General features: G+C 36.7%; 1 pseudogene; it reads left to right on the top strand.

Moving 5' to 3' along the window:
• The first annotated feature begins 9,292 nt into the window (after positions 1–9,292).
• On the top strand, positions 9,293–19,845 carry LOC110163388 (coxsackievirus and adenovirus receptor homolog; annotated as a pseudogene).
• Positions 19,846–20,125: the final 280 nt, after the last annotated feature.

A 20,125-nucleotide genomic window follows, 5' to 3' on the forward strand; every position in this document is an offset into this window, starting at 1 on the left:
ACCCAATCCTAATAAACAGATGAGTTTAACATATGCATAGAAAAAATATACCAAGTCAGGCCAAACATATTCCACTAGTTCAGACTAAGTTTAAAACATCGCTGGACTTCAGTTCACCCTGTGGAAATAAACAATGTTACTCTACTTAGAAATGTTATTGTGCGTCCTGATGCTGTACAAATTAGCATTTACCAAACCATGGCCAACTAGAGAAAGGAAAGAAGAAACAACAAAATAATTAATGAATACAGTCATATAAGGTAAGTTTGAGTGTATGCTATATAGCCTCGGGTATGTTGGACTCACATTTTCATTTAGGTTGGCTCAAGTGATGCACAAAGTCTCAACTGTCCAAACAAGTGCGTAGTGCATAATGTGAAATTTGTAGGGAGGTTTTGCTCTTGAAGATTTTATTAATATCCAGTATTGAGCGCAGCTATCTGTCGACAAAGTCAAGTTACACAGAGTTTGAACTGAGAACAAGGACACACGGCATCAAAAGAATGCTAATTTCGCTACACAACCACTGTTATTGTTTTGATGAAAATTGCCATAACTTGAAAAATGATTATGCTTTCAGCCATGCTCGGACTCGTGTGCCAATCCATTCCACGCGCTGTGGTTCTGCAAAGATAATGTTCCTCTGAATTACTGTGTTTTTTCATTCAGTTGAGGATAAAGCCAAACATTTTGTGGATTTTCAAACAGTTTCCACAAAGCCATTGGGGCTATTGCTACTAATACTGTTTCTACTAGTAATGTGTGTGTACTATGTTCTAGAATAGTTGGTTATTAGGAAAAATACTAAGACATTTTTACAAAACCACCACTACAACTGAAAATCAGACAGGCTCCTATTACTACTTAACACTAAACTAAACATTTTAGGTTTTATCTTTAAAGGTACACTATGTCACTTTTCTGGTGGAGGTGTTCTCTACCTGCCTGTCTCCATGGAGATGGCAGTAGTGTTAACCATTAAACATATCTATCCTACTTTTCTTTTTTTCCACTTTTTCCAGGTGTTCTTTTACAAAAATATATCTTGATAAACATGCAGTCGTGCTGTGAACAGCTGTTGAACATCCCTGTCAAGGCAATCAAATCTTCATGGAGACAGCCAGCGCATCCTGCCCAGAAAACTTAGAATGCATCTTTAAAATGACATGATGAAAGAGAGAAAAAAGGAAACAAAAGTGTTGGAAACACTTATTTGACCTTTATACGTTATGTATAACTAGAAATTACCCAACATTTTTAACTTTTCGTTTTCTTTTTTAAGTACTCTACAGGCAATATTACATAATTATTGAGTGATATTTCTCAGTTGCCGTGGTAAATATTCCCGGCTCAGTCATAAGCACGTGGAGGGGGTGAGATCTGACGTTTTTTTTATCTGAAAATATGGTTTCCATCCTCCTCCTGCAGTCAGGCTTAGGGGAGCGCGTGTGTGTGCCAGACTTCACTGGGTTTAGCACAAGAAGCACAACTTATTGGATTAGGGGGTCCTCCGTCTATGCTCATATAGCTGTAGGCGTGTGAGCGTGTTTGTATGGGGGGGTGGGGGGCTGCATGTGGGTGGGTGGGCAGAGGGAGGGATAGAGGCCGTAAATACACAGTAAATTCCCATTTACTTTCACATTTCATATGCAAAATGTGCTCACAGAAGCACTTCTTTTCATGTTCACGGGTTAGGAGTTTAAGCGGGCCTGAGGAGCTGAGTCTGGGAAAACCAAACCAGGCCATGGAGGTTGTTTCACGTGGATTTACCTGTAAACAGTCACTCCACAGTCGTCCCCATGTGGGTTTTTCACAGCACGCGCTGGAGAGCACTTCAGACGCTTTATTACACTGCAGAGATTTCTTTTACACTACAATTGTCGGATGATTTACTGACACTCATACAAAAGATTGAGGAACAACTCAAAATGTTGCCTCAAAATAATATTTCCTCCAGAAAGACTTACAAATGAGTGAAGTGTGATGAATAAATTTTTGAAGGAAAGCAAAGTACTTTTTTAGGGAAACTGTCTTCCTGCTGGGCCTTACAAGTGTTGAGGGGATGTAGGCTTCTCATAAAAAAAAGGTTTTAAAGTGCCATACATTGTTACTGTTAAAACTACTTAATGTAAATGACACAATAAGGCTACAGCAATACACTCTCTAAATGTACAATATCATTAAAAACATGAACTAATGAATTAACAACATAAGAAAAGTATCATTATTGAGTCACAAAGGTTAATTATTCAATGCTCTACAGCTCAAATGTTTCTGAACGAAGAAAAATAAAGAAAACGTATTCCATCACCTTTCATTTATTGAACAAAGTCAATATTAGGGATGCACAGACAATTCTGGTATTGGCTATTGGTGCTGATCCTGAAAAAATTGCTGGATCGGATATCCACTTCTAAATATCGGTTCAGTTGACATCCTTGTTGGACATATACATTGATGTAATAAGAATATTTACTATTTACAGGTACTAAAAGTGTCATAATGTTTGAGCTTTTATACAAAGTAGTTCTGTAGTTACAAGAGTGCTAAATAACAGCTACATAACACATTTGGTCAAAACAATCTGCAAAGAGGCTGCATATTAGAAGAACTTCCCTTTTTTATAATTATACAGCAAAATCCCAAGCTCCAATTACTGTTGACTGAACAAGTCATACTACAATGACACTACCCACTGTGAGCCAAAAGTTAAGTCTCACTTACAAACAAAAGTATTTTGAAAAAAGTAGAAATAATTTTTGGTTTCTTTCCACATCTGCATAGCCTTAATTAACAAGTTAAACATTTGATAGGTAACAGCAAATGTAACACTGATATCTATCTAAATTTCAAAAAGATACAGAAAAGCACACACAAAGCAATGGGATTTGGTCATGCTGCGTCCAGCGTCATTCAAGCATGCTTTGATTGTCGGTGTGCCCTTTTCTTAGTGGCTCCCGTACTGAGATAAAGAATCGCAGATGCTGGGGAGGATTCTTTGCATTTGGCTTTTTATTATTTATTGTGCAGTCTGCGCGGGAAGGCATGCAGTGAAGAGGCAGTAACACAGTGCTCAGAGCCCGGGAGAGCTGGGTAATCACTTCTGTCTCTTCTCTGCAACAATGCAACCCAAAATTAAGTAGGATGACATATTTACAAATCCACAGAAGTTAGGACACTGCCTGAATAAAATAGAAGGATTTGCACGCTTCAGAATTCTAATTAAACAAAAGCTAATTAAATGTGGGTGTCTGGTGTGAAAAAAGAAGATAATTTAAAGATGAAATTAGCAGATTGTGAAAAAATGCTAACAAATGTAGCTTTCCTACCATATTTCTAAACTCTGTGCATGTATTCTACTTTAGTGTTCCGCACTGTGTAATTTTTCTGGTGGAGAGTGCGTCAAATGCTTTTCTTTATGGAGATGTAATTACTTTGTCTGGAATGTTTCACCGTATATTAAACCTTTCTATTTTCATGGAGACCAAACCAGAACAAATTACAGGCCAGATCTGTGTAGAGGCAACCCGGCTCACAGTCAGAATACCCCGTTTTTCAAGGTATTTTTGAGGTATAAAACAATCAGTAATTGAACAAATATAAGGTAGCGCTGTTTAAAGTCATATTGTGGAACACTCCAGGCAGAAGAATGACATGCCCATAAAACAAGCAGGTGATAGACCCCCATCTAAAGTGCACCTTTAAAGATATTTCTACCAAATTCTGGCATAAGCCATTATTTTACACTATATGCAGCCACAAACTGTCACAAGGCGATCCACAGTAATTGGGCTGGATAACTTAAATAAAATGAGGCAAGTACAATGTCTATGGGCATGATTTGCTGTTGTGTCAGGATTTTGGTTTCACAACATAACAACTTTCGCACTGTCCAAACTTTTCTTTTAGAGGCTGTGCAACAAAGTGCTTGTTTCTCCCCACTCTGACTAGTATGTTTTTGATAGCTAGGCTTCGACAGATAAGAAATCAATGTAGTGTGAGGGCAGGCATTTAATTGCAACAGCAGGGGTCATGAATAAACTAGATGTATTCCTCTCACGTCTCCTGTTCAAGGGTTTGACGGACGGTCTTCTCCTGCCAGTAGTGCCATTCCTGGACCCATTGGCACTGCCCTAAAAGACCAATAGATGTGCCTACCTGCAGCTCTAACAAGAAACCGCTGCCTTATAAAGCAGTGCTGCTGGGAAGATGGGGCAAGTAGAGAACTTACAAATATACCAAGTCGTATTACTGCTCCTACTACAATGGTACAACAACTATTTTTCAAGCTATTACAGCTAAAGGCAATGCCATGCTGCTGGAGAAAATGGGATAAATACTACATTGTACTACTATTTACTATCCATACTGTTGCATTTAGTACTACTACTACTACTACAGCTGCTACTGTATATAAATTTCAGCTTTATTGCTTGGGGGAATTATAAGGTCACAGCTCAATAGTATAATAGTACAATAAAAAAATAAGACCACGGAATACAAAATTAATATTGGTAAATATAACCATGAAACATGAACAAAATTAACATAAATAAGTCAAAAGTACTATAGAAGGTCTAAGTATAAAAAGTACTAACCAATATAGAATGTGAATTTACAATATACAACAATCAATCCATGCAGAATAACAATAAGGATATGTATTACTGCTATTGCTATTGCTCCTGCTCCTACTACTTAAACTTCCGCTATTACTACTGCTACTGCTACTACTTCTACAAAAGCAAACTCACTGTACTTCTGCATCAAACTTTTGACCTCCTGACTAATGGTACTCTGACTGCTGAGCCATTCTCTGCCAATAGTGCCATCCTCAGCCCAGTGGCACTCCACCTTAAAAAGATGAATATATGTGCCTAACTGGCTCGCTGACATTGACACACGGTGAGTCACGAGCTATTTCAGTTTGACTGCTGGCTAGCCCTCCTCCCTCCTCCCCTCTCCTTCACCCCCCTCCTCCCATCCAATGCTTCTTGGTCATTTGTTTGCCTCCCTTGCCGGGCTGTTTACTTGTAATTTGGACATCTGTCAAGGTGGTTTGTTTGCTCCCCCTGTGGTGCGATTAGGCCACCTTTGCCAAATCTGCACAAGACAAATGAGGTTATGACAACTCTTGGCTGTAAATGCAAAAATAAGCTAAGTGTTTGGGCCCCTTGTCATCGGCACAGTTCAGGAGGATAATTAAAGTCCAATTAGGTGACTAAAGAGATAAAACATACAGGTCAAATGAGTGCCATCCTCTCTACTAGCACTTGTACTGACTTCATAGTGTTCATTTGACCACTACATAACTCTTGCACAACTTTGTACTTTAAATTTCAATAACATACTCATTATTGCTGTTTCTGCTTCTGCTGTTGCTACAAATTATTAAAATCCTCCTAGCTGTCGAAAATTTGCATTTTCGATGCATCCACTGTAGTTCATAGTAAGTACATAATTACAAATCTACAGCTTGATGTATAATGGGTAATAATTAAAACAACATATTAAGGGGCCTATATTACACTCTATGTTATAATGTTGTTTTCTCATCAATATACCTGGAGTTTTGTTTTGTTTCATTCACACAAACCCTGCATATTTAGACTGAGTTCTTTTCTCAGACAGAAAACACTTAATGACATGATGCCATGTGGTAATACAGAAAGTGTTCCACTGTGTTTATAAACTCCTAAACTCCACTCCTGTTTTTAAATACACCTTTACTAGAATCATTTGGATCACTGGAATTGCCAGTCTCTACTAAACAAAAGATAAAAGGTAGCTATCGCTTCATGACACCACAAGGTGAAACAAAGTATTTTGAGCTTTGGAGATGTTGTTTAACTACATTTTCTACTGACACTGCAATGTCCTTTTTCCCTCGACTGTTACTCTTTCAACTACTAATTGCACTATTCCTATTACTACTAATACTCTACTTCTCCAACTACTACTACTTCTACTACTCCATCAACTACTGCTCATACCACTACTACTCCCAAGTCCTGAGTTGTTGTCCTACGGTCCTTCTATATTGGCAACATTGTTCTCTCAACCACTATAACTCTTGCACACCATAGGAGGAAGGAGATATTAACCAATTAACCACCTGCTGGTCAAGCTGTCACTGTGCCCCCCTCCTCATGTTCGCTGACATTTTGCAGGACTACTGGTTGAACATGGATTTAGTGGTGTAAAGCCAATGGAGAGAGAAGTGAATACAGCCAAGTGCTTGTAAATTCACTTAGCTTTCCACAAGCATTTGTTCATCTTCTTAATGAACAATATTGGCAGCGTATCATTAGCCCAGCACTTAGCTTCTTAATGGCCAACAGCCATGCTTACATCCTGCACTGTAGTCTCAACAACAATCAATACTGAATCATTTCGGCATTCTTGCCTTGTTTAATTTTGGGGTGGTTTTGTTGGCTGCTAAAGAAATGAGTTGTGCCCATGTTTCTAGAAGTGCTTAGGAGAAAAAAACAGGTGACATGAGGGGTTATTTTAAAGGCATTATTCTTTGTCTGTTACATAGTTGTAATCTGACATGGATTATCATATTATATTTAAATAGCATCATTAATCTAAAATTACTTCATAAAAGAAACAAGTCAGCTGATAGTTGAAAACACAAACATCATCACAACAAAGTGCTGCGCTGTTGGCTCATGCTGACGACTCCGCCTATGGCTGGGGGTAGGTGAAAATGGGACTTTTCAAAACAATTTCATCTTGAATGCAGGAGAATAGAGGTTGCACGAAAATGCATTAGTCACTCTAAATTAGAAGGGAAACAATTGTAACATTGAAGAAGAAAAGAAACGTTGATTTTGCACGTATCTCGTCTAATGATTAGAAGCAGGTTTATTTCAATAGAATTTTGTTTTGATATAGTTTTAATGGGAACTAACTTAGTTTTAGTATTGAGAAATGGAATGTTATTACTGCTGTTACAATCAATAATATTACTACTTCAACTAGCTGTTATTTTACTGCTGGGACACTGTCAGAAATAAATTGTTTTAACTGATAGATACTAACAATGATCGTGTGTCCTTGTTTGGACAGTGTATAGACATCTACACCTATTCTATAGTCTAAATTAAGCTCAGTAGGTTAGTTGAAAAGCCTTAGAATTGAATAAGCCAAACCAGGCCTGGATGTGTTACACTGTGCTGACAAAGGAAAGAACCCTGAAAGCTGCCTGCCTCTCCTTGCAAATCATTCATAGCTGATAAAAGTTGTTGCAGAGTTCAGCCCTCTCAATACGTTTAATCATCTAATAAAAGCATTATTTACAGCGGGCATTGCGGCAGACGGCGGTGCACACTGCAGTCTCCAAGCTCCTGTCACTAACTTGGCACAGGTTTCAAATACATACACATACTCCGCCTTGTGTGTCTGCAGCAACAATGAAGGCGTGTTTTTTTAAGGTGTGTCAAGAAGGTGTGACTCCATGTAGGAGTTGTGTGTGAGAAAATGTGTGGCCAAAAGGTTTCAGAGGCTTGAATTTTAGCTGTGATTACCAGATGTACACTAGTAGACAGACAGCTCTGCAGTGAGAGAGGGGAGCCATCGTGGGACTTAATTACACAGTTGTTTATTTGACTGAAGAACCTGTCAGATCCTATATACAGTTCTGTAGGTGTGGGCTGAAATAACGTTGCATGATCCCTGGTGCAGAATAATATATGCAACTGCCAATCAAATGTAAACAAGGTGCCAGCAGGTACTTAAACACATTTAAAGATCAGATATCAGGAGATACTCTCTCTAACAGCTTAAACTAATCATATGTATACTGGTTTCAAGTAATACTTCAAAATAGTGTGCTATTCAAGTCAAAGTAAATTGAATTATCATTTTAGAATGTATTTTTAAAAAAAAAAGCAATTTATTATAATAACAACAAAAGACACATTGATTAAATAAAGCAAATAAATGTCATCCTATCTACTGGCTGTTGTACTGACTTCATAGTGTTCATTTGACCACTACATAACTCTTCTACAATCTTGTACTTTAAAATTCAATACCATAATCATTATTGCTGCTGCTGCTGCTTGTGCTGTTGCTACAAATTATTAAAATCCTCCTAGATGTCGAAAATTAGCATTTTTGATGCATCTGGTTTGTCCAGTGTAGTTCATAGTAAGTACATAAATACAAATCTACAGCTTGGTGTATAATGGGTAATAATTGAAACAAGATATTAAGGGGCCTATATTACACTCTATGTTATAATGTTGTTTTCTCATCAATATACCTGGAGTTTTGTTTTGTTTCATTCACACAAACCCCGCATATTTAGGCTGAGTTCTTTTCTCAGACAGAAAACACTTAATGACATGATGCTATATGGTAATACAGAAAGTGTTCCACTGTGTTTATAAACTCCTAAACTCCATTCCTGGTTTTAAATACACCTTGACTAGAATCATTTGGATCAATGAAAATGCCAATCTCTGCTAAACTAAAGGTACAAGGTAGTTACCGCTTCACGACACCACAAGGTGAAACAAAGTATTTTAAGCTTTGGAGATGTTGTTTAACTTCTACTGCAATGTCCTTACTATTTTTAGTACAGTTCCTATTACTACTAATACTCCTACTACTCCAACTGCTACAGCTACTTCTATTGCTACTACTCCTACCACTCCAACTCCTCCAACTACTACTACTTCTACTATTCCATCTCCTACTGCTCCTACTCCTACAATTCCCATAAAGTCTTAATTTGCACAGCTGTTGTCCTAATAAACTGCTATTTTTGTGGCTTTCATCTTTTGAAAATTTAAACTTTTTTAGCATTTATTTTTGCTGTTTGTTATTAAAATTCCATCTAATCTGTGAACTACGGCATCCAAGTAATTTCCCTTGTGGATTAATAAAGTTTGTCTAAGTGTAAGTCATTAAAGGCATTAAAAGAAACACTGTTGCTTCAAAATAGTGCTAATTGGAGGGTAAGGTCCATAGCAAAAGAAAATTGAAATTCTTTCAATAAATAAACTTTTGTCTGGTTGATAGAATTCAATTTTCTCATGCTAATTAGAAACAGCAATTTACTTAAAAGTAATAAAGTAAAAGTTTTAACCCCTTTATCTGTGCATAGCATTAAGCACCAGCATTTGTAGCACATGTAGGATAACTGCCAAAATCTGTAAATAGAACAGTTTCATTGCAGTGAGAGACTGGGAGTGGCCTCCACATTATGAACTATGCACCTAGAGAGGGTGGGGCCCAAGTCACCTCTGCAGAGTTTCACTCAAGACTCAGTCTACACTACAGCGAGCACTCAACAAAGCAGGAATTACTCAACGGCTGAACGGATTATTAGTTATCCCCTTTAAGGTAGGTCTATTTATTTATGTTATATTGGAAAGTAAAAAGTAAGTTCCTCTTTTTGTGACTAGTTAAACTGATAACAAAAGCAAATAGTATGCTAAGATAGCATAGTTTAGTTCAATACAGATTTAGTTTAATTCCTCCTTATACTATAGCGTATATATATATGTATATATGTATATATATGTATATATATATATATATATATATATATATATATATATATATATATATATATATATATATATATATATATATATATGTGTGTGTGTATATATATATATATATATATATATATATATATATGTGTTGTTGTATGTATTTTCAGATTGTGGACTTGTGCACACTACTAAATACATAATATTTTAATATTAAATGTTTAATCTACCAGTCAATAATGTCACTTCTTTTTCTTGTAGGTTTTCAATGGAATTTTCAAATTTGAAGATTGTGTTGTTTCTGGTTCTTTACACAGGTAAGTCTTTTACTTTCTTCTCTCATTTCTCTTTAAGAACTTGACTAATCAGGCAACAGAAAATACCATCTTCTAATTCTACATCTCATTGTAATATAAATGGCATTGCTTGAAAATAAAACATTTTTATCACAATTCTTAAACCCATCACATTCTGCTTATGTTTCCGCAAAATATTTTCTGTAATAATAACTTCAGGTACAAAAAGGTACAAACAAAGCAGTAATTTAGAATAATATGTTGTGGCACCATAGAAGCATTTGATAGTTTTGCTTTTATAAACTTTAAACAAAAAAATTAGACTATAAAACTGAAATTGACATTGGTTTTGATTGAGTTGGTCAGGTTTTGCAATGAAACAGCACAGTGCTTTCTATCTGAATGATACAAAGGGGCTAGTCTGCCTCGCTCCTGTCTGATGACCTGCCTCTAAAACTCACTAAATTGCATTGCACAGGGTCAACCAACCATGTACTTAATGTAGGTACATCTGACAAGTTCCTCGCATAGCATCCATTTAAAAATCTTTTTGCTACTACAGCTGCTGCTGAGGGTCAAACTGTTTGGAGCGTTTCAAAAAGCAAAGACCCTGAGAGAGTTTATTGTCCCCAGTAGAGGAATTAGTGTCTGGCTTTCGGCCAAGCTGCATGAGTTTATATAAGAAAAACATAAAATGCTCAGAAAATTAAATCAATGCCCACTGTGGGGACAGTCACAGGGCTTTAAAGACAGATTAGGTGCTATGGGAGATTACCCTTGTTTTGTGAAGATGCACTTATCATCTTTAACCACAGCCAAGAGAAGTTTTGTCTTTGTTATTCTATATAGCCTCTTAAAATTACTCTATTGTTGAACCTTAAAGCAACATAATTCAACTTTTGTTCTTGAATCCCTCACTGGTTGTTACCACTTTAATACAAAAATGCTACATCTGCTATAGCATATCAATATTATACTACAATTATTTCTGCTACGACTGCTAATACGACTAGCCTACATAATTGTTCTTCTATGTAATAACAGAAAGAATGTTGTATAATTTTATACGTTTTTATTGCTTTTATTATTGTTTGCACATGATGTAGTCTGACGCTTGTGTGACAGTGGAATATATTGCCTTTAACCTGACATTTCTAGAGCAGTTTCATTTGTTAGCAGCTCCAGGTACTGTGTAGTATGTGACACCATAGGCAGTAAAAATGAGATCCGCTGTTAAAGAAGACATACTGGTAATTGATAATAAAGACAAGAACAAGGGGTGTGGCAGTTGAAATTGTTTGCATTTTTGGTGTCCAACATAATGCTACACAGAGCTATATTTGAATACCTGTTAAAGTGAGGTGACCGGACAGTTTCACTCATTTGAAAAATGTGTGTTGTCTAGATTCCTGTTTGCGTTTACCCCGTAGGGATTCCTCAGAGTCAATATTTGTGTACCTCATGCATGCATAGTTAAACCATGACATACAGGTGAATTGCAAAGTAGCTGAGATGTTGACAAAAAGTGACACAGGTGCAGCACCGGGAAGTAGTCTTATCATTAGAGTTAGTTGTCTTTTGTTTTGAAAATCCAATAGAGATATGTATCCAAACATGCTGGTTCTTGTAGTTTAAATATAAGACACTAAAAGGTATTTGCTATGTATCAGATTACCATAATACACATGTTAAAAAGAAATAATAACTAAAAAGCCAGTAATTCAAACTCACCCACAATTCCTACATAGAAATGCAGCGAGTCATGTTTGTTTTGGTGCTTTGAATAACCTGAAACAAGCCATATAAATCCAGGGCATTATTCTCATAATTATCTTTTGTATGATTATATAAACAAGTCTTTCAGAGCTCAGGACAAAGTCTGCAGTTTGGTATCGCAAAAAATAAGCAATGCAATGACTAATAAATGCAGTCATAAGCTTGAATACATTTCTTCATTAATGATTAGTAATTTGTTTTATTTACTGTCACTGGCCATCTTTATATTAGCTGAACTTTTAATTTGAAACTGTTTAACACACTAAAGGGTTATTGTGAGACATGGCTATATAGCTTCCAAGGCCAGCATCACAGTCAGTCGCTGCTAAGCACTTATCTGTACTCAAAACATCAAACATAAAGAGCAATTAAAGCACAACTCTATGTGGGTGTTTGTCACTACATACATTTAACTGCCTGCCACTTGGATCAGGCCCATTTTTCATTTCAACACACATTCATAGCTTTCATCATTTACCAATATATTTCAAACAATTAATGAGCCTAGTGGGTTTTAGATAAGCATGGATCTCACTTTTTTGCCCAAATCACCACTTTTACTTTGGTTCCTACTGCGAACTCTTAAATCCTCAGATTGAGTTAAGAGGCTCATTAGTCTCGGATCAGCACTTCTACTTCATTTCAGAGTGCTTGTGTGCACAGGCCCAAAGCTTGAATGACATTAAAAAGTACAGAACAAGATAAATTAATTTAGTTTATTTATTTGTTTTTTGGCTAATGTGTATATTTTAGCATGAACACTGAATCCTCCACATTCTCCTGCAACCATCTATAAAATGTCTTTGTTGGCATCATTTTATGAATGCTTACTCACTCCTAGGGCTGTGCATTTAATCAAATTTTAATCAAGGCTGAGATGATCAGAGTTATTTCTAATTGCCAATGATCAGCCTGGGTCGAGAGGTCCACTGCCAATCCTCTGTCTGTAAAAATATGTGGTTTGGAGCAGAGTTCAGACTTGAGAGGAAGAAATAAAACTTTTTGTGTCAAAGCAAATTGAAAAAGCAAATCAAGATTGTTCAAAATGAGGAAAAATATTGTGAATATTTTTTTCTGGCATATCTCCAAACCCTGCCCTCTCCTCTGTATAAGTCTAAGCTTTCTCTGGGGTGGCCTCTCTAACTTAATCTTGCAACATCTTCAGCTATTCACCCTGTCTTTTCCCCAATGCGATTGATTTTACCACGCAGCAGTGCAATCTTCAGTAATGTCTATAAAAAGCATGCCACACTGAAGTAAATAACACATATTTTCCTGTTGATCTGTTAGAAGCTGAAAATTGCAAAATCGTTTTAGCATTTAAGGGAGTTTGGAAAGGACCAATTGTGATGGCTAGACAACATAATCAGAGAATCTCCAAACCAGCAGCTTTTTCGACTGGCAGTCTGCAGTGGTCAGTTATTAAGTGCGGCTCAAATTGTACAGAAGATTTACAATACTGAGTTTGTATTAACACGTAGTTGTTTTATACTGTACAGTATATTTTACAGTATGAGCTGACTGGCTTGGTAATTTTGACAGGTGCCACAACTGCGATGCAGGTGACATCGTCAGGACCTCAAACCATTCAGAAAGCCAAAGGAGAGACAGTCACCTTGGGGTGCACATACACACCCGGAGCACAGGACACAGGGGAGCTGGACATAGAGTGGTCCAATGTCAGTCCAGATATGACACAGAAAGACTCACTGGTAAGTTATACAAGCTATAAACTGTCTTCTTTTGTTAAGTAACCTATATTTCACAGTTTAGGGATATATAGAAATTACTCCCTTTTATGACTGCAAGAGTATTAATGGTACACACAATAAAATAATGGACTTTTAAATGTACACAGAATATTTAGTAAAAAAGTTGCCTTAGGAAAAGCATCTGGTTATAAATCTGGGCCAAACAAATATAGGCTGATTCTCTGTTGAGGTGGACCCAGACAGGAGATGAGAAAAATACTTACTTCATTTGGAAAATTAAAATAACCAAAACTCATAAGAAAATGAGGACTGCAATCAACTATTATTTTGATACTTAATCAATCTAGTTATGACTCTTTTGATTAACAGATTTTTAGTAAATGCTACCCAGAATAAGATGAAGTAATGGCACTTGAGGCCATTTTTACGAAGCATTCAGGCAGATTATTTTTAAATCATAACAAAAAATGTACATGTCATGTATGCTGTATTTACTACTTTGTCTGGGCTAACCCTAAATCTAACCCTAACCCTCTTTTCTCACCATATGTCATGTTTTAGAATCAGTATAGATCCACATAATGGTAATGTAATTCACTGCCAGACAGGGATGTTGTCAAGACAGTTCTGACAGGCTTTTGTGATCATTTGGCATATAGCTAGGACACAATTGAAGACTCTATTGAAGACTCTAGTAAAACCTGCTGTATGTGATCTAAAACTGTACAATGTATGCGTTCCAGATCTTATCGTTCACAGGAGGCAGTACGCATTACTATGGCACCTGGGATCTTAAAGACAGATTCAAGTTTATCGCAAACCCACAGAACGGCGACGCCTCGGTCTCCGTGTCCAACCTACGCTCTTCGGACACAGCCACGTACCAGTGCAAAGTGAAGAAAGCACCTGGAGTGGACACCCGTAAAGTCACTCTGGTGGTGATGGGTGAGTACGGAGACATGCCTTAGATACCGGTTCGACCTGTTGACTGTCTCTGCCTTTTGTCTTTCGTCATGATACCTGTCAGTCATCTGGAATGTGCTCTGCCAGTAATTGCACTTAGCTTGTTTCATAGTTTGCTTTGTTGCTTGATAACAACAGGTACAATATTAAAGGGCACTACCTTGACTGATAGGAAGTTGGGGAGAGTCCAATTCTGATATGTTTACTACCTTACCTTTAGGCTATTAGTCAGCTCAGAAAGAATGTTCAATTCACTGTATAAAAAAAAAAAAAAAGACAGACAGACAGACAGAAAAAGAAAAAAGAAAACAAAAACTACTAAGAAAATTGTCTCTCATGAAGAAGAAAAATATATACCATTAAAATATATATATTGCTGGATTTCAGATGACATCACATCATTGTATAGCAAACATTAATAAAAAATTATTAAAATGCAAAATTATGTCATAATATAGTGAGCTTTAGGGTGTAGTGACCAATTGAAAATACCAGGCTCAACAATTGTGAATTTACCTTTTGGATATTTCATGGCAAAGTACAATTTAATCAACAGGGAATCTGGCCCTTTCCCCCCATTTGGAAATAAGACATAACCATATTCGAGAATCTGAAAACGTTGTAAAAGTAAAAGGAAACTACAGTTACATCTTTAGTTAATAATGCCACAACAAAATATACGAGTGAATGTAATATAAAATTATATTGTTGTTTATCTTTCTCAGTTCCCCCAACAAGACCCAAGTGTTGGGTTGAAGGTGGCGAGGAGAAAGGCAGCACAGTCTCCCTGCGCTGTAAGGCCTCGGAGGGCTCCACGCCCCTCACTTATTCATGGACAAGAGAGTCAGGAGGACCTATGCCTCCAGCCGCTACCCAAGGTAAACCAAATATAAACTGAATTTATTCGGCAAAACAGCACTCTGCAGGTTAGATGAGTGTTTATTAAATATAACATTATTATTATGCATCACTTACATTCTTATATACTACAGCAAAACAGCACTATAGTTCTATTTTACAAATAGCCACAAGGAGCTTTTTCGAAAGCAAAAAATAAAATAGATTGTGAAACAGCAGTAGTCACTTAAAAGTTCTCATTTTGAAGGTGCTAAAGCCCGTCCCTCATATTCTCTGTTACAAAAAGATGGAGTCATGTAACTGTTATGAATCATTTTTCAGAAAATAATTTTGAGTGTTTTAATTAAAGCATAGAGTGTAGAGTTTGTGGTCATTGAATTAGGAATATTAGCATAAGTTTTGAGAGAGGGCCATTACTGCATAGTACAGCTAATTAGCGTTAAAGGACAGATACAAATTATAAAATGATTAATGTTCATTTTTAGCTATTGTGAGTGAGTAGAACCTTTGGCTCAGTGAAAGTTCATAATATACTCTTGAAGTCAAAGATCATTGGCTTTAAAATGGACAAGACCTGAAAGCAAACCTCACTTGCTTGCAGTTCAAAATGTTTCTATTTTCCACATTTATTTTCTATTCAGCGCTTTTTCAGAACCTTTTTACCTTGAACAGTACTGTATCACTTTGTCTTCATTATGAAAAGCCTGTGAAATCTGTGTTCTCTCATTAAGACTATTCCACCGGGGAGCTGTTGATAAAAAACCACACAGACAGCTATGCCGGGACCTACGCGTGTGTGGTGAAGAACGCCGTGGGGTCAGCACAGTGTAAATATGTACTGCACGCGTACAATCGTAAGTCACTTCTAATTGTACTCTAAATATGCTCTTTTCCTCTGGCCATGTTGTTTTTGTAACCCTGTGACTCAACTTTATCTATTGCAGTCTGTACAAACTTAAAGGGGGCATATTATGTAAAATACTATTATGAGCTTTTAACCTATGTTATATTTGTGGTCCCTCATCATTAGTTTACTCATAGTTATATTTTGGTGGATTCATACATGTTGAAATAATTCTGTATTGTTTTGCATTCATGACGTGAGTGTGCAAAAAAATTTATTTTTCACCTACCTCGTATCCCTACCCCTGGGGTCTCCAACCTGTAGCTCAGGAGCTACCAGTAGCTCTCCACCACCTTCCAAGTAGCTGACAAAGAGATTTCTGAATTATAAGCATTGTGCTGAATAACAAAATTTTGGTTAATTTAATGCTAATGCAATGCTATTACCATTGTAAATGTATAATTTTGATGCCCAACTTTATGCACTAATAAATGGTTTATGTTTTATAGGCATCTAACTGTACCCATCTTAAGGCTGTGGCTCTTTTATACACTCAATTTCTTGTGACCACTAAAATGAGTAGCTTTCTGGTAGATTCCTGCCCTACCCAGTGTTCAGTACCTACTTGAGAGTATTCAAAATAATCTGAATTTTGGTCATATGCATAGGGTAAAAAAAATGTTAAGTAACAATTTTTGAACAATGAAAACACATAAATGAAAATCCTCTGCTTACAACAGTGTTACATGTTTTTTGAAAACATGGGGCCTACCAGCTCTGCAATATAACAAAATGATAAAATGTAAAAAAAAAAAAAAAAGATCTATGGTGATAACTGGGGATGATGGGAATGATGTATATATTTATATAATAAATACCAGAAAAAATACTCCTTTAAATACATTAAAAGTATGTGTGATGAAGCTAATGTGATAAATGTGGCACTTACGTGTGATTTCTGTATCCTTATTTAGCGACGAACAGAGTGGGCATGATCGTGGGGGCCGTCATAGGTGCCCTCCTGCTCCTGCTGCTGCTCCTGCTGCTCATATGGCTGCTCATCTGCTGCTGCAACAAGAAGGAGATATGAAAAAGAGAGAGCCAATGAGATCAGGTTAGCTCAATCAGCTCAGGCCTATGTATTTAGTACAAGGGGAAAAAAGTATTAGAGGTCTATATTTAAAGGTGCACTATGTAACCTTTCTGGTGGAGGGTCTGCTACCTACTTGTTTTCATGGAAATGTTATTGCTTTGCCTGGAATGTACCACAGTATGACATTAAACTTAATCTCCATAAAACCAAGCATGTGACACCACCAGGCCAAATAACAGGTCAGATCTGTGGACAGGTGACCCCACTTACCATAAGAGTGTATATTATTCAGTGTATCTTTGAGCAATAAAAACACTTGTAATTTAAGGCAATAATGTTGACTAACACAGAGATGATTTCCTTCCAGAAAAAAAAGTTAAATAGTGGACCTTTAAATAAAAGCAAGGCTCTCTATTCTACCGTGCCTTAAAAACATGCAAGTCTCTCACAAAAGAAGGAACTTAGTGGCTATGTACAAGAATAGTTGTTTTTTCAGAAAAGATTTTTGCTAAGTGATCTGAGGCATTTAATAGGAACGCTTGAAGTCATAGATGCACAATTGAACAGTTAATGGAGATACTGTTGGAATTGTGTGAAAGTTAGATAAGCTTTAGATTTCACACAGGACTTTAATTAACTGAACCCAAATTGTTTTCAAGCAGTGTGACCTTACCCAACTTTTAAAGTGCCTTCTATTTTGGTGATGCACATGAAAGACTGGATTTTTTTCTTCAAATTAGAAAAGATCTGACTTGCAAGTCTTCAATAGAACTGTTGTAAAGCATAATATCAAAAGAAGTGCCAAAAGACGTAACAATGATTAATCAAAGTTTATTTGTTTAGCTGTAGTGCCCAACAACAGTCTATCTAGGGCTTCACAGAAAAATGTTTAAAAACACAGTAAGACCAATGTACCAGCAATCTATGGTAATAAGGTTTGCTTATCTTTATTAAGGTTGTCAAATCATCACTACCCATATAGTAATCAATACTAAAGCTATTGATACTAGATACTCTTTTGAACAAGAATCAATATTAAAGCTACTATCTGTAAGTTGGTTTGATTTTTCTTATCAGTAGATGGCAACCTGTTCCTGTTCCCCCTCCCACATCCCCCCAGTGGGGCTGTTGAGGCTCAACTATAATGACTGGTCTTCTTTTGTTAAGCCAAAACTGGCACTCGATCAGACAGAAGTAACACAGAGTGCATCTAGTAGTGATATGTGAGAATACGACAGGGGCAAGTCAGACAATATAAATACATATGGTAGCTTTATACAATATATACACTAAAAATAATTAGATTTTTCCTGTATAGTTATTGAATGGGTTTGATCTCTATCAGAACTAGTAAGATCATCTGGTATATTAAAGAAAGTAGGGCTTAACAACATGAGAAAAAGATGTGCTATTTGATAACTATCTTTTGTAATGCGATAAGTAATATTACACAAGCTCAGTTAAATTAAAACAAAGAAGATGCACAAATATTTAATTAATCAATTAATTAAATATTTGTGCTGCCCTGGGGCAGACTGACGGAAGCAAGGCTGCCAATCTGGGTCATCGGCCCCTCCGACCACCACCATCACTCACACACACATCATTTTCATACTAGGCAATGTGGGTGAAGTGTCTTGCCTAAGGACACAGCAACAGTTTTTACCCACTGTGGCACCTGGAATTCCCACTGGTCTCCCATCCAAGTACTGACAGGATCAGGCTTTGACAAGTCGGTATGGTATTACTAGTCAAACAGGGTAAAAATAAAAACTTAAAGACAAAAACAAGACCAATCCAAGCTTTTCAAAAACAGCACACTTTTGTAAATTAGAGAACTTTGTGTTGTGGCAATATCTTTATTTAAATTTTTGTGCTATTGATTGATAACTGTGTCAGCTAATATTTCAACATTGGTACTTGCGATATACTGTCCAGCCTTAAAAGAAAGTCTTATTAATGTGTGTTGAAAATTGTATTCTATTGTCTAAAAAAGTGTTTTTAAAGAGCGTATGCTAAGTTTGATGATTCTTGAATTTTTCCTAATTTGGTGCTATAATACCTGTTGTCAAATAATAATCTCTGTGTACATTTCAGGTGTTTTGGCCTATAGACTGTAAAAGAAAGTGTAAAATGTAAAATCTTAAATATAATGATGTTAACTGTGTTTTAGTAAAATGTAAAGTCCAACCTGTCACAGGCTATTTAATTACCTTTTCTTAGTATGAAAATCAACACTATCCTCTATATGCTTATTCTTTTCAGGGTGGACGTCCAACCCCCAGAGAGCCGTCCCACCAGCAGAGCCACAAGTGTGCGGTCTGTCCTGAGCTACCACACGCACCATGGGGTCCAGTACAGCAGTGTGAGGAACCCCCTGTCCAGTATCAGGGAATCTGTCCCCAAAGAAATCTGCCACAGGGGGCTCTGTCAGGAACTCACAGCGCTCTAACAAAATCCCAGATCACACACACACCCTCAAATATGATCCCCAGTATGGATACCCTGTGTGACAGCGCTACAGAGGACTTACTGTCAGGTTATAGTGTATTGAAGATGTACAGAACAATGTTTTATGTATTTGTAAATGTGAGTGCAGTTTGTATATAATATGTCTGTTGGCAGAGCAGTTTAAAAATTGTATTGTTCTATCTGTCTATCTTACAGTTCTCATGAAGATATTGCAATATTTTTGCTAAAATTGTAATGTGTAAATAATTTGGTGCCTTTTTATGCATTTATTGTAATCAGAGATGGATAGTACAGTGTTTTAATAAATATGTTGTATACAATATTTTTGCTGAAGTCCTAATTAATTTTAGGTTCACACTAGATAGTCAAAATTTTGACTATAGTGGAGTTTGTTACTTGTGTTGAAAAAGATGCAGAACAAAGTGCTGCAAAATTGCCTTTTCTGTTCACAGTGTGTCCTTGATTTGCAAAGCTTTCAGCTGCTCGTGCAGTGATTGTGGTTACATTTACCTGAGGTGGTAACCCTTAGCTGCCAGTCTCAGCAGCACCAGGCTGCGTCAGCACTCTGTACACATCCTATACACAATGTACAGAATCTAGGA

Source organism: Boleophthalmus pectinirostris, unplaced genomic scaffold, assembly GCF_026225935.1.
Source record: "Boleophthalmus pectinirostris isolate CB_2022bp ecotype Guang Dong unplaced genomic scaffold, ASM2622593v1 HiC_scaffold_4, whole genome shotgun sequence".
Lineage (NCBI taxonomy): Eukaryota > Metazoa > Chordata > Actinopteri > Gobiiformes > Gobiidae > Boleophthalmus > Boleophthalmus pectinirostris.